Raw genomic sequence first — 13,045 nt, forward strand, 5'->3', positions numbered from 1 at the left:
CTATGGAATATATAAAAGGTCATGGAGAGCTCCCACGAAAGAAAACGCACTAGTTCTGATAGCTGTGGACATTGGAGGCAAGAACACACAGGAGTAGGACCAGATTAGAATCTGAGCTGCCCCCACAGCAAGTCCAGAGATCAGCATAGTGTTGGAGGGCATCCTAGGGAGGTGAGGTGGACCGTGACTCCCAGCGAGGGAAAGGACTCTGACAGCAGTGACTCAAGAAAAACATTTATTATTCTTATTTTTTGACTTGTTCTGTAGAATCTATTGGATTTTTTTCTTTTATTTCCCTCTTCCCCCGCCCCCTGTTGTAGTCGTTGATTTTATAGGCAGTATGAAATCCAATTATGCTTTTGAGCTTTTAAAAATTTTTCTCAGTCACATTTTTTGTTGTTGTTATAAATCTCTGCCTCTACATTGGGTTTTTGCAGTTCTGTGGAGTTTTCCTCTTTTTTTTTCTCTCTTTTTAACTTTAATTTTTAAAACCTATCTTTTTTCTACATTTACTCCTACTTTTTTTTTTTGCTTTTCCTGCTGTTCTTTTCCCCTTGCAGTTAATCTTTAATATATATAAATCTTTATCTACCTCTATTCAACTTTGCATATCTAGGTAATCTGTCTTTCTTTTCTTTTTCTCCTTTCACTGTCAACATATGTTTTATTTTCACTGCTTTATTCCCAAATTGGCACCTTGCTTTTGTTTTCTTTTCCAGTTTGTGCTTTAGTCTGTGCTTTATTTAGTTTGTGCTTTATTCTGGTAGATATAAATTTGGTTTCCTTTATTGGCTGGGTCAATATATTGTACTATATTTTCTCTGGACTGTTTTGATTTTGCTTATGGGTATATATGTATATGTGTATATTCAATCACACTTTTCTTTTGTTATAAAACTCTGCCTGTATATTGGGCTTTTGCACTTCTGTAGAGTTTTCCTTTTTTCCTCCTTCTTTCTTTTCTGTTTTTTATAATTTTAATTTTTTTAAGCCTATTGCTTTTTTCTACATTTATTCCTTTGTTTGCCTTTCCTACTGTTCTTTTCCTTAGCTGTTCTTGCAGTTAATCTTTAGTGTATATTAATCTTCTACATCTACCTCCATTTAACTTTGCATATCTATTCTTTCTTTCTTTTCTTTTCTCTCAACATATCTGTTTTGTTTTCATTGCTTTATTCCACACTTGGCACTTTGCTTTAGTTTCGTTTTCCAGTATGTGCTTTAGTTAGTTTTGTTCTTAACTGGTAAATATAATTTTTGATTTCCTTTGTTTGCTGGGTCAATCTACTGTACTTTATTTTAGTAGGACTGTCTTGACTCTGCTTATGGGTGTATATGTTTATGTGTATATTCCATTATTCTAATTATTATTTGCCTCATTTTGTAACTACCATTTGCCTTGGGTTCATCTTTGGCTTCTCATTTTTGTGTATTTGTTTTAATCTCACTTAATGTCATAACCAACCACTTGTGAAATCTTCGTTTCTGACCAGAGATCAAGTCCTGAGCCTTTGGAGTGGGAGCACTGACTCCAAGGTCCTAGATTACCAGATTACCAGAGAACTAACCCTTGCTCAACATTCGGAAAACTAAGATCATGGCATCCGGTCCCATCACTTCACGGCAAATAGATGGGGAGACAGTGAAAACAGTGTCAGACTATTTTTGGGGGCTCCAAAATCACTGCAGATGACGATTGCAGCCATGAAATTAAAAGATGCTTATTCCTTGGAAGGAAAGTTATGACCAAACTAGATAGCATATTTAAAAGCAGAGACATTACTTTGCCAACAAAGGTTCATCTAGTCAAGGCTATGGTTTTTCCACTAGTCATGTATGAATGTGAGAGTTGGACTGTGAAGAAAGCTGAGCGCTGAATTGATGCTTTTTAACTGTGGTGTTGGAGAAGACTCTTGAGAGTCCCTTGGACTGAAAGGAGATCCAACTAGTCCATCTTAAAGGAGACCAGTCCTGGGTGTTCGTTGGAAGGACTGATGTTGAAGCTGAAACTCCAATACTTTGGCCACCTCATGTGAAGAGCTGACTCTTTGGAAAAGACCCTGATGCTGGAAAGGATTTGGGGCAGGAGGAGAAGGGGACGACAGAGGATGAGATAGCTGGATGGCATCATTGACTTGATGGACATGAGTTTGGGTAGACTCCGGGAGTTGGTGATGGACAGGGAGGCCTGGCGTGCTGCGATTCATGGGGTCGCAAAGAGTTGGCTATAAAATGACAATACTGACTCTACATGTATTATGGGCATTGGGTGGTGATGAAGTGTCAGTGTAGGTTCATCAACTGTGACAACTGTACCACTTGCATGGGGGCTGTTGTTAATGCAGGAGAGTGTGCATGAGTGGTGGGCAGAGAATATATGGGAAATACATGCCATCTGCTCACTTTTGCTGTGCACTTAAGACTTTTCTAAAAAAAACCTGTTAAAAATAGCAAGAAAAATATCTGAACATTTAGTTTCCTGTATTAAATCCTTCCTGCTCAAGAAATTTAGGATTGTTCATTTTTCTGCATCTAAGTTATGAAATACTGTATCTAAAATAATTAAAAAGACAAAGGACTGATAATTAACTTAGTATTATTAAAAAACTAATTATGAATGATAATGAAAAGAATGCCCTCAAATATTTGCAGTGCAAGGCAGCTAATTCTCTAACACATTGTTTCAGTCAAACGGTGAAAGACATTTTGTACCAGGTCAACTGGTTTACTGAGTCATATAGGTGGAGATTGCAGAATGTTATTTAGTGTGGAGAAAAGACTAAATGTGACTTTGTTTTGTCTCAAAACTAAAAAACGACAAGAAGAGATGAGTCCCCGCCCCCCCCGTCCCCCTCCACGACCACTGCCCTCCTTGACCGGCCACAATCACACCACCTCCAGGACGCCCTCCCTGATTTCTTCTTTTGGTCTCCAGAAAGTCCTGCCTCCTGGAGTGTTTGATCCTCATGCGTAGTTGGAGTCCTTCCCTGTCTTGGTGTTAATGTTGACGTTGTTATATAATAAATAATAATATATTTAAAAAAAAAAAAGAAAAGACTACAAGGATGTCTAATATTCCTCGGATGTCTGGAAGCTGTGGGAAGATAATGGAAGAAAAAGTTAGACGCTGGAAGTTTACAATTATGGTAAGAATAGTAGGATATGCAGAGATACTGTTGGCCAAGAGAGGGAGGGATGATGATTTATCAGGGTGAATCTCAGGGTTAATTGTTTAGCAGCTATGTTATCTGAGATTACTTAACTTAAATTTTCCTCATCTGAGAAATGAACTAATTCCATCAGACACTTAGATGTTGGCCTAGCATCCATGAATGTGAGATGTGATGGTGATAATTCAGTGATGATCCTGATGGTGATAGTAATAACTGGTTGAAGGGATCATTTAAATAATCATGGCAGAAATGGAGATCAGACACATGGGTCAAGGGTACTCAGTTACTTTGTCTGTGTATTAACTGTCATATTAAGATTTGCAGCAAAAGACCGTCCATTAAAGTTTTTCTTCTACAGAGGAAAAGAAGGGGAAATAAATTTTCAGCTGAAGGACTTTTTAGGAAAAAAATGATTGTGGCAGGTATAAGGACACAGTAAAAGTATAATAAAAGAGAAAAGTGGGATAAATCTGGGTGAGAAAGAGACTATTTGCTATTTCTTATGATTTCTGGAATTCATCTCTATTTGTCTGTGTACTCTCAAGGGCTAGTCGGGGATAAATCAATGGGTAGCTCTCTGACAAAATGTGGTCCACTGGAGAAGGGAATGGCAAATCACTCCAGTATTTTTGTCATGAGAACCCCATGAACAGTATGGAACTCACTGCTAGATGGTATAAACTTATGCTATAATCAAGATACATGTTTACCAGAGGGCAAAGCATAAATAAACCAACCAACCAAATAACTGATCTCAAAAAAACAAAACAAAACAAAAACAAAACAGCACTTGAAACTAGAAAGATTCAAGAAGCGTAAGACATGAGAGATGTGAGAGGGAGAAAGGGAATAGGAAAAAATTAGCAAATACATTCAATAAGTTGACAAGAAAATACTTGTCAACTTCACGTTGACAAGTGGTTGTTCTTCCATTATATGTGTGTAAATTTTTACAGGGCTTCTCCTTTGTATTTCTCTACCAATTTTCACCCTGAAAAAGAATAATGACATTTGCACCCAAAGAGTTTTCTCCTTAGTGTTTTCTGCATGGCAGCCTTCACTTCCTTATTTCTCAAGCTGTAGATTAGGGGGTTCAGCATGGGTATCCCTGTGGTGTAGAACAGGGAGATCACATTCTCCTGGGCCAGGGAACTGCCTGTGGAGGGTTTTAAGTACAAGAATGTGGTAGATCCATAAAACAACCCCACAGCTGCAAGATGGGAGCTGCATGTGCTGAAGGCTTTGGACCTTCCCTCTGTGGAGTGGATATGGAGAATGCTGGAGAGAATAAAAGCATAGGAAACAAAGATTGCTAAGCTGGTGACTATGATGTTAAAGCCAGCCAAAAAGAAAGTTGTTATCTCAATATGATAGGTGCTGGAGCAGGAGAGCTTCATGAGTGGGACAACGTCACAGAAGTAATAACTGATGAGTTGCTCACAATAGGATAGTTTTAACATGAGGCCAATTTCTATGGTGGAGCCAATGAGCCCCATGGTATAGACTGCAGCCACCAGGAGGGAGCAGACTCGATGAGACATGATGATGTTGTAAAGCAAAGGTCTGCAGATGGCAACATAGCGGTCATAGGCCATCACTGTCAGCATGTAACACTCAGCAATGACAAACACAATGAAGAAGTAGAACTGAGACATGCACCCTGCATAGGAGATGATGTTCTTCTCTGACACAAAGTTCACCAGCATCTTAGGAGTAATGACAGAGGAGTAACAGAGATCTAATAGTGACAGACTGCTGAGAAAATAGTACATGGGGGTGTGAAGCTGAGCATTCAGACAAATCAGTGTTATCACGCCCAGGTTCCCTATCATGGTGACTGAGTAGATCCCAAGGAAGAGGAAGAAGAAGGGTAGTTGGAGCTCTGGCTGATTTATTAAACCTCCAAGAATGAACTCTGTTACTGTGGACTGGTTTTGTGCAGCCATTCTCCTCTGATTGGGAGCTCTGTGGAGAAAAGAAATGAGAGCTTATGAAAACGTATATATAGTCAGCCCTCGGTATCAACCAGTTATACATCCCAGGATTCAACCAGCGATGAATCCAGGACATAGAGGGCTGACAGACTTCATTGTACCAAGTCATTTTATTTAAGAATGCTGAGCATTGGTGGAGAAGCCCCTGAAGATACTTAGAAAAAACCATGTATGAGCCTTTCTGGTGTGGCTAGGTATCAGTTTCTGTTCCTGAGTGAGTGATCTTGAACTCATTTTTTTCTAATTGTTTGTCTCTTCATTCCTTCTAAAGTTTTCTAGGATTCCTACAATTATGGCATGGTTTAAAGAATATGAAGTTGGAGAAAATAGGGGCCCCCTATAGAGCCTTTCCACTCTCATATTTTTCAAGTACCCTGGAGGTAACTACAAGTGTGTTTTATTTATAAGTCCAGAGTTGAATTTTGCTCCAGAAAGAGAAAGTTCCTTATCATCTCTGCAATCCCAAAATACTCCCCATGAAATGAAAGCACGAGGTCACCTTATCTCAAATCCAGATAGTGTGGGATGGTAGAGCCCTTCCAATTACTGAGTGACAAATCAGCTTCCACATTTGAGAATTATATGGAGTTACAATATCAATTATAAACAGCACGGAAGAATTGATGCTTTTGAACTGTAGTGCTGGAGAAGACTCTTGAGTCCCTTGGACTGCAAGGAGATCCAACCAGTCCATCCTAAAGGAAATCAGTCCTGAATATTCATTGGAAGGACAGATGTTGAAGCTGAAACTCCAATACTTTGGCCACCTGAGGAGAAGAACTGACTCATTTGAAAAGACCCTGTTGCTGGGAAAGATTGAAAGCGGGAGGAGAAGGGAACGACAGAGGGTGAGATGGTTGGATGGTATCACCGACTTAATGGACATGAGTTTGAGGAAGCCCCGGCAGTTGGTGATGGACAGGGAAGCCTGGCATGCTGTGGTCCATGGGGTCGCAAAGAGTCAGACATGACTGAGGGACTGAACTGAACTGATGTTTCTGGGCAGGTGGTAAAATTCAACTAAAGGCAGTAAAAGTCTTTATTTTTAAGTTTTGTGCTTATTGTAACCAGAATGCCTATGTAGCTTGAAATTTTGGCATGGAAAGCAGTTTATACTGCATTAAATAAAGCTCCTGAGGAAGAGTTTGAGACTGCTCTCCACTGTGTTGAAAGGACTCAGGAAAAATTCAGGTTGGACCAGGATTAGAAGTAGGTGGAAGTAGAAACAGAATACAGTACAACTTGCAGATCAAGAGCAACATTATTTGAATGGGGTGTGCACATTTTCTCTTATTCTTTTCTTTGCTTGTCCTTAAATCTTGGGTCCCTATTTGTCAGATGATCTTGGTCACTTTTTCTACTCACATCAAGTATATACTCTAGAATATTCACTGTCTCTCCTGTTGCTTCATCATTTTTCTGTTTCTATGTTATTGATTTCTAGATTACTACTTACTGTTTGTCCATCTTTAGAGTCAATCCAATCAGTACAGAGAAGATTTTTAGCTGATGTTAATAATATGTAGATGCCTAAGAGACTTCCTGGAAGGAAGCTTGGTATCTCTAAGTCAAAATGGCAGTTTAAAATTTGTCTTAAGCAAGTCCTGCCAACAGTGATAGTTCTATTTCTTCTTTTCCAATTTGAATTCTTTTTATTTTTTTCTTTTTGACTACTGCAGTTAAGACTTTAAAACTGTGTTGAATAAAAGTCACTATTTTGAATAAAAAAGTGGACATCTTTGTCTTGTTCCTGATATTAGAGGTAAAGCTTTCAGCTTTTCACCATTGAGTATGATGTGATCTGTGGGTTTGTCATATATGGCCTTTATTATGTTGAAATACATTCTTAACATAAAGGATGGATGATGAACTTTGTCAACAGCTATTTTTTCTTCTGTTGATGTGACAAGGAGATTTTTATTTCAATTTGTTAACATGGTATATCACATTGATTGATTTGTGAGTACAGAACCATCCTTGATTCCCTGGGATAAATCTTACTTGATCATGTTGTATGATCCTTTCAATGCATTGTTGGATTTGGTTTACTGGTAATTTGTTGAGTTTTGTATCTATGTTCATCAGTGATATTGACTTGTAATTTTCTTTTTTGTGGTATCTTTGTGTGCTTTTGGTATCAGGGTGATGGTGAACTCATAGGATGAGTCTTTTTTTTCTCTTGATGAATCTGGCTAATGTTTTATCAATTTTGATTACCTTTTCAAAGAACCAGTTTTTCATTTAACTAATCTTTTCTATTGTTTTCAGTCTCTATTTCATTTATTTATGCTCAGTTTGCAGATAACATCCTGAAGATGCTACCAAAAAAACTATTGGGAGTTCTTGAATGAATTCATTAAAGTTGCAGGATACAAAGTTGATATACAGAAATCTGTTGCATTTCTATGCACCAACCAGCAAAAGATCAGAAATAGAATGTAAGGAAACAATCCCACTTACCATCACATCAAAAAGAGTAAAATACCTAGGAATAAGTCTACCTAAGGATGCAAAAGACCTGTAAGACATTGATGAAAGAAGCTTAAGACAAAAATGGAAAGATATACCATGTTCTTGGGTTGGAAGAATCAGTATTGTCCAAATGACCATACTACTCAAGGCTATCTACAGACTCAATGCAAACTCTATCAAACTACCAATGGCATTTTTCACAAACTAGAACAAGGAATTTTAAAATTTTTATGGAAACCTAAAGGCCCCAACTATCCTAAACAGTTCTTCAGAGAAGACATACAGATGGCCAACTAGCACATGAAAAGATGCTCAACATTGCTAATCATTAGAGAAATGCAAGTCAAAACTACAAAGCGGTATCACCTCATACCCATCAGAATGGCCTTCATCAAAAAGTCTATAAATAATACACACTGGAGAAATGGGAACCGTGCTACACTGTTGGTGGAATGTAGATTGGCACAGCCACTATGGAGAACAGTATGGAGGTTCCTTAAAGACTAAAAACAGAGCCACTGTATGGCCTGCAATTCCACTCCTAGGCATATATGTGGAGGAAAATATAATTAAAAAAATACAAGCAACCCAATATCTATAGCAGCATTATTTCTAATAGCCAAGACATGGGATAAATCTAAAAGTTCACTGACAGATGAATGGATAAAGAAGATGTGATATATGTATGTGTGTGTGTGTGTATATGTGTATATGTATACGTATATATGATGAAATATTACTCAGCCACAAAGCTGAAATAATGCCATTTGAAGCAAATGGATGGGTCATGAGATTATCATACTAAGTGAAGTAACTGAGAAAAAAATATCATATGATATCACTTATATGTAAAATCTTAAAAAAAGAACACAAATTAGCTATTTACAAGACAGAGGTTGACTCATAGGCACAGATAACAAACTTATGATTACAAATCGGAAGGGGGAGAGGGATAAATTTGGAGTTTGGGGTCTCTTCTCCAGGGGATCTTCCTGACCCAAGGATAGAACACAGTTCTCCTGCATGGCAGGCAGATTCTTTACCATCTGAGCCACAAGGGAAGCCCTTAAAATATCCACTACTGTATATAAACTAGATTACCAAAAAGAACCTACTGTATAGCACAGGAAACTATGCTCAATATCTCATAATAACCTATAATGGAAGAAAATGCAAAAAAGAACATATATATATTTATATATGTATGTATAACTGAATCACTTTACTGTATAACTGAAACTAATACAACATTGTAAATCAACTATATTTCAATAAAAATTTTAAAAATGATGTACTGTACAACATAGAGAAAATAGCCAATATTTTATAACTAGAAATTGAGTATAACCTTTAAAAATTGTGAATCACTCTGTTGCACACCTGTAACTTATATAATATTGTATGTTGACTATACTTCAGTTTTAAATAATGGTATCTTCAGAAAAATTAGACATGACCAAATCAAATGACAAGAGAGAATATAATTTATACATGGGTAGGGAACCTATTGGGTTGATGTTCACTGGAGTATAAACCTTGTGAGAATAAAGACATTGTATTATTCACCCTTATTTCCAATGAATGAATTAAAAGCTTAGACAAGGTGTCTATCATGAGAAGACAGTTGAAATAGGAACCAAGTAATCTGGATCTAGATCTGGCTTTGTTGTGGAAAAAAAAGTTAATGTGTGGACTTCCACTTCCTCCCACAAAGGGTGAACTCATACAGGAACTGTATTTACACCATAAACAACTAGAAAATTAGACAAGATATATGAAACAACTATTTCCAGACACTTGAACACAGGCAGCACCAAAATGATTCCTTAGAGGAGGGAAAAATACATCATGATCCCAGTGACTACGTCAGCTTACCTGTAGGAACTGCCTGTAGGAAGTTTCGATGCTACACTCCAGTCTGACAAATTCCGAAAGAATAAATATTGTAAAACCTAAAACAACATCTAAATAATGGCAAAAGGAAGAGTTACAGCTAATAAACCAATAGTGGAGATAAAATGTAACCATCAAAACACTCAATTAGTACAGAAGAGTCAAAGAAAAAATGTCATAAAGGGCAATTGGTAGAAGTAGAAAACCAGTAGCAAGATGGTAGACCTAATCGCAATCACACTGATGACTGAATTAAATGGAAAGACCTTCAATGTTCTAATTAAAATGCAAATTTTTGTTAGACTGGATAAAAGATATTACCCAGTTATACTCTTTACCAAGAAATCCACTTTAAATATAGATGAACATAGTCACACAGTCATGTCTGACTCTTTGTGATCCCATGGACTATAGCCCACCAGGCTCCTCTGTCCATGGAATTCTCCAGGCAAGAGTACTGGAGTGGGTTGCCATTTCCTTCTCCAGGGGATCTTTCTGACCCAGGGATTGAACCTGGGTCTCCTGCATTGCAGGCAGATTCTTTACCAACTGAGCTACTAGGGAAGCCATACCAATAGTTAAAACTTTAAGTATGGAAGAAATATACAATGCAAATATCAATCAAAAGAAAGCCAGACTGACTATATCAGCATTAATCAAAGTAGACCTCAAAACAAGAAATATTACTAGCAATAATGAGGGGCATTTCATAATGATAAAGAAGTCAATTCATTAAGGTGACATAAAACTCACAAAGAATTTTACCTATTAACTGTTTCAAAACACATGAACCCAAATGACAGAACTGAAAGGAGAATATAAAAGTCCACCGTTAGTTCAAGATTGCAATACCCTTTTGTTAAAAAAATTAATTGATAGAACTAGTAGAAAAATAAGTAGCAACACAGAAACTACTCACAAATTGACATTTTTGCAACACTGCACCCAGAATACACAATCTTTCAGGTACATATGGAGCACTTTTCAGGATAAAGCCTATTCTGAGTAATCAAACCACATGCATGTGTGTGCTCAGTCGTGTCTTATTCTTTGTGAACCCATGGGCTATAGCCTGCCAGGCTCCTTTGTCCATGGGATTCTTCAGGCAAGAATACTGGAGTGAGTTGCCATTTCCTTCTTGAGGGGATGTTCCCGACCCAGGGATCAAACCCTGATCTTCTGCATTGGTATTTAGATTCTTTACTGCTGAGCTACCTGGGAAGCCTTAAGACAAACCACACAGTACCCTTAAAAAGTTGAAATCATATACAGTATGTACCTTTATCAAAACAAACTACAAATAATTTATGGTGAGATATCTAGAAAATTATCATATACTTGAAAATTAAACATTGGTCAAAGAAGAAATCACAAATTAAATTAGAAATAACATTTTGAACTGAATGAACAAGAAGATAAATCAATAAAAAATTTTGGAATGCTGCTAAAACAATTCTAATAGTGGGACTTGTCATTAAGTGACACTTTAGAACAGCAGAAAATTCTAAAGTCATTAATCTAGGTTTCCACCCTAATAAGCTACAAAATAGTCAGAATTAAGGAAAAAATAAACATATAAATCAAGGAAACAGGTAACAGTAAAAAGAAATCAATGAAATGAAAAACAGTCTGAAAATATCAATAAAGGAAAAAATGTCTAGCTGAAGAGAGAGAGAAGAGAGAGGAGAGAGTCATAAAGAAAATACAAAAAGCAGATATGAGATGAGGCATCTTAGTGTGAAGACAGGGACCTGGGGTAGAGGGGACTCTCCACAAGAGAGCTGCAAAGGGAACTCTAGAAGAGTAAGTCCAGAAAGAACAGAGCGTGGAGGCCTTCAGTAGAGAAATGAAGTTGGTGGATTGTCTCAAATGTTTGGACGTTTGGAAAATAATAGTAATAAGTACTTAGATACTATGGAGCATGTGAAAATATAAAGGAGAGGTACTTATTATTGGGCAATTATTACGATTCCAGGAAACTTACAAGTAGTACAAATAAGGAAACACAATCCAAAGTAAATATTTGTCTCTGCAGTGATTATTCTCGGCAGAATTAAGTATGATAATGAAATCTATGTTATCATCGTTCTAATCTTGTAGGCATGAAGTACTGAGAACCAAAAACTATTATAAGTGTTTTAGAAGAATAGGGAGGGGTACTGAGGTGGGGGAGTGTTAGATAATTCTGTATCTACATTAAGTGGAGGTAATGCATTCAAGAAATATTTTTTAATAACTATTATGACTTAGGGGCTTCCCAGGTGGTGCTAGTGATAAATAACTTGTTTGCCAATGCAGGAGATGTAGTAAGAGATGTGGGTTTGATCCCTGGGTTGAAAAGCTCCCCTGGAGGAGGGCGTGGCAACCCGCTCCAGGATTCTTGTCTGGAGATCCCACGGACAGAAGACCCTGGCAAGCTACAGTCCATAGGGTAGCAAAGAATTGGACATGACTAAAGTGACTTAGCACACATTATGACTTAGACCCTATTTCAGGCCATGAATAATGTCTAAAATAATAAAATCCTCAAAGCGTATGATAAGCATATAATGGGGAAACACAGAAGTGAATACCAGAGGAAACATACTTGAAAGTGGTTTCCTCTGGATAGCAGAGTGGACGTGGGGCTGCTTGGAGAAGGTACCATTAGTTTTCTTGACTACTCTTTTAGTAACATTTGAGTTTTAAACTATGTGATGCATTACTTTGTAAAAATTGATTGAAATACTGTCTTTCCTTATAGTTAATTAATATATTATGGATTGTATTTTTATATAAAAGGCATAATTGTGTTAACATATTATATTTGACATTTAGTGTGGTAGTAGCTGTAGGCTCAAAAGTCATACACAGTGAGATTAAATTCCAGCTTTGACTTTCACTATGAGATCTGAAGCAAATTATGTAAACATTTTACTTTCAAATATTCTTTTTTATAATACTCAAAATAGTCATTTATTTCTCTCTGAACAATAACACAATAATAAAGATTGTGTTAGGTATAATCTGAATTCCTACAATAAATTATAAGGTCCAATTGTAGAATAGAGCTGGAAAGGAAGTAACACTTTCTGGAGCATTTGAAAGTAAAACTCATGGAAAGACAGATAATGCACTTATCTTACAAGGAAGCATCAACTTTCAAGAGCACTGGACTTAGTCACTTAATGAATTTCTCCTAGAATTGGGTCCTGCTGGACTTCAGTGGAATTGAGGTACCATTCATTTTTTGAAATACATTTTTATTGGAGTATAGCTGCTTTACAGTGTTGAGTTAGTTTCTGCTGTAGAGCAAAGTGAATCAATTATTTGTATACTTATATTCACTCTTTTTAAGATTTCCTTCCCATTTACATCACCAGAGACTATTAAGTAGAGTTCCCTGGGCTAAACAGTAGGTTCTAATTAAGTGAGAAGGGAATGGCTACCTATTCCAGTATTCTTGCCTGGAGAATTCCATGGACATAGGAGCTTGGTGGGTCAGTCCATGGGATTGCAAAAGAGTTGGAAACA

Source organism: Giraffa tippelskirchi, chromosome 10, assembly GCF_054371585.1.
Source record: "Giraffa tippelskirchi isolate mGirTip1 chromosome 10, T2T-mGirTip1v1.2.pri, whole genome shotgun sequence".
Lineage (NCBI taxonomy): Eukaryota > Metazoa > Chordata > Mammalia > Artiodactyla > Giraffidae > Giraffa > Giraffa tippelskirchi.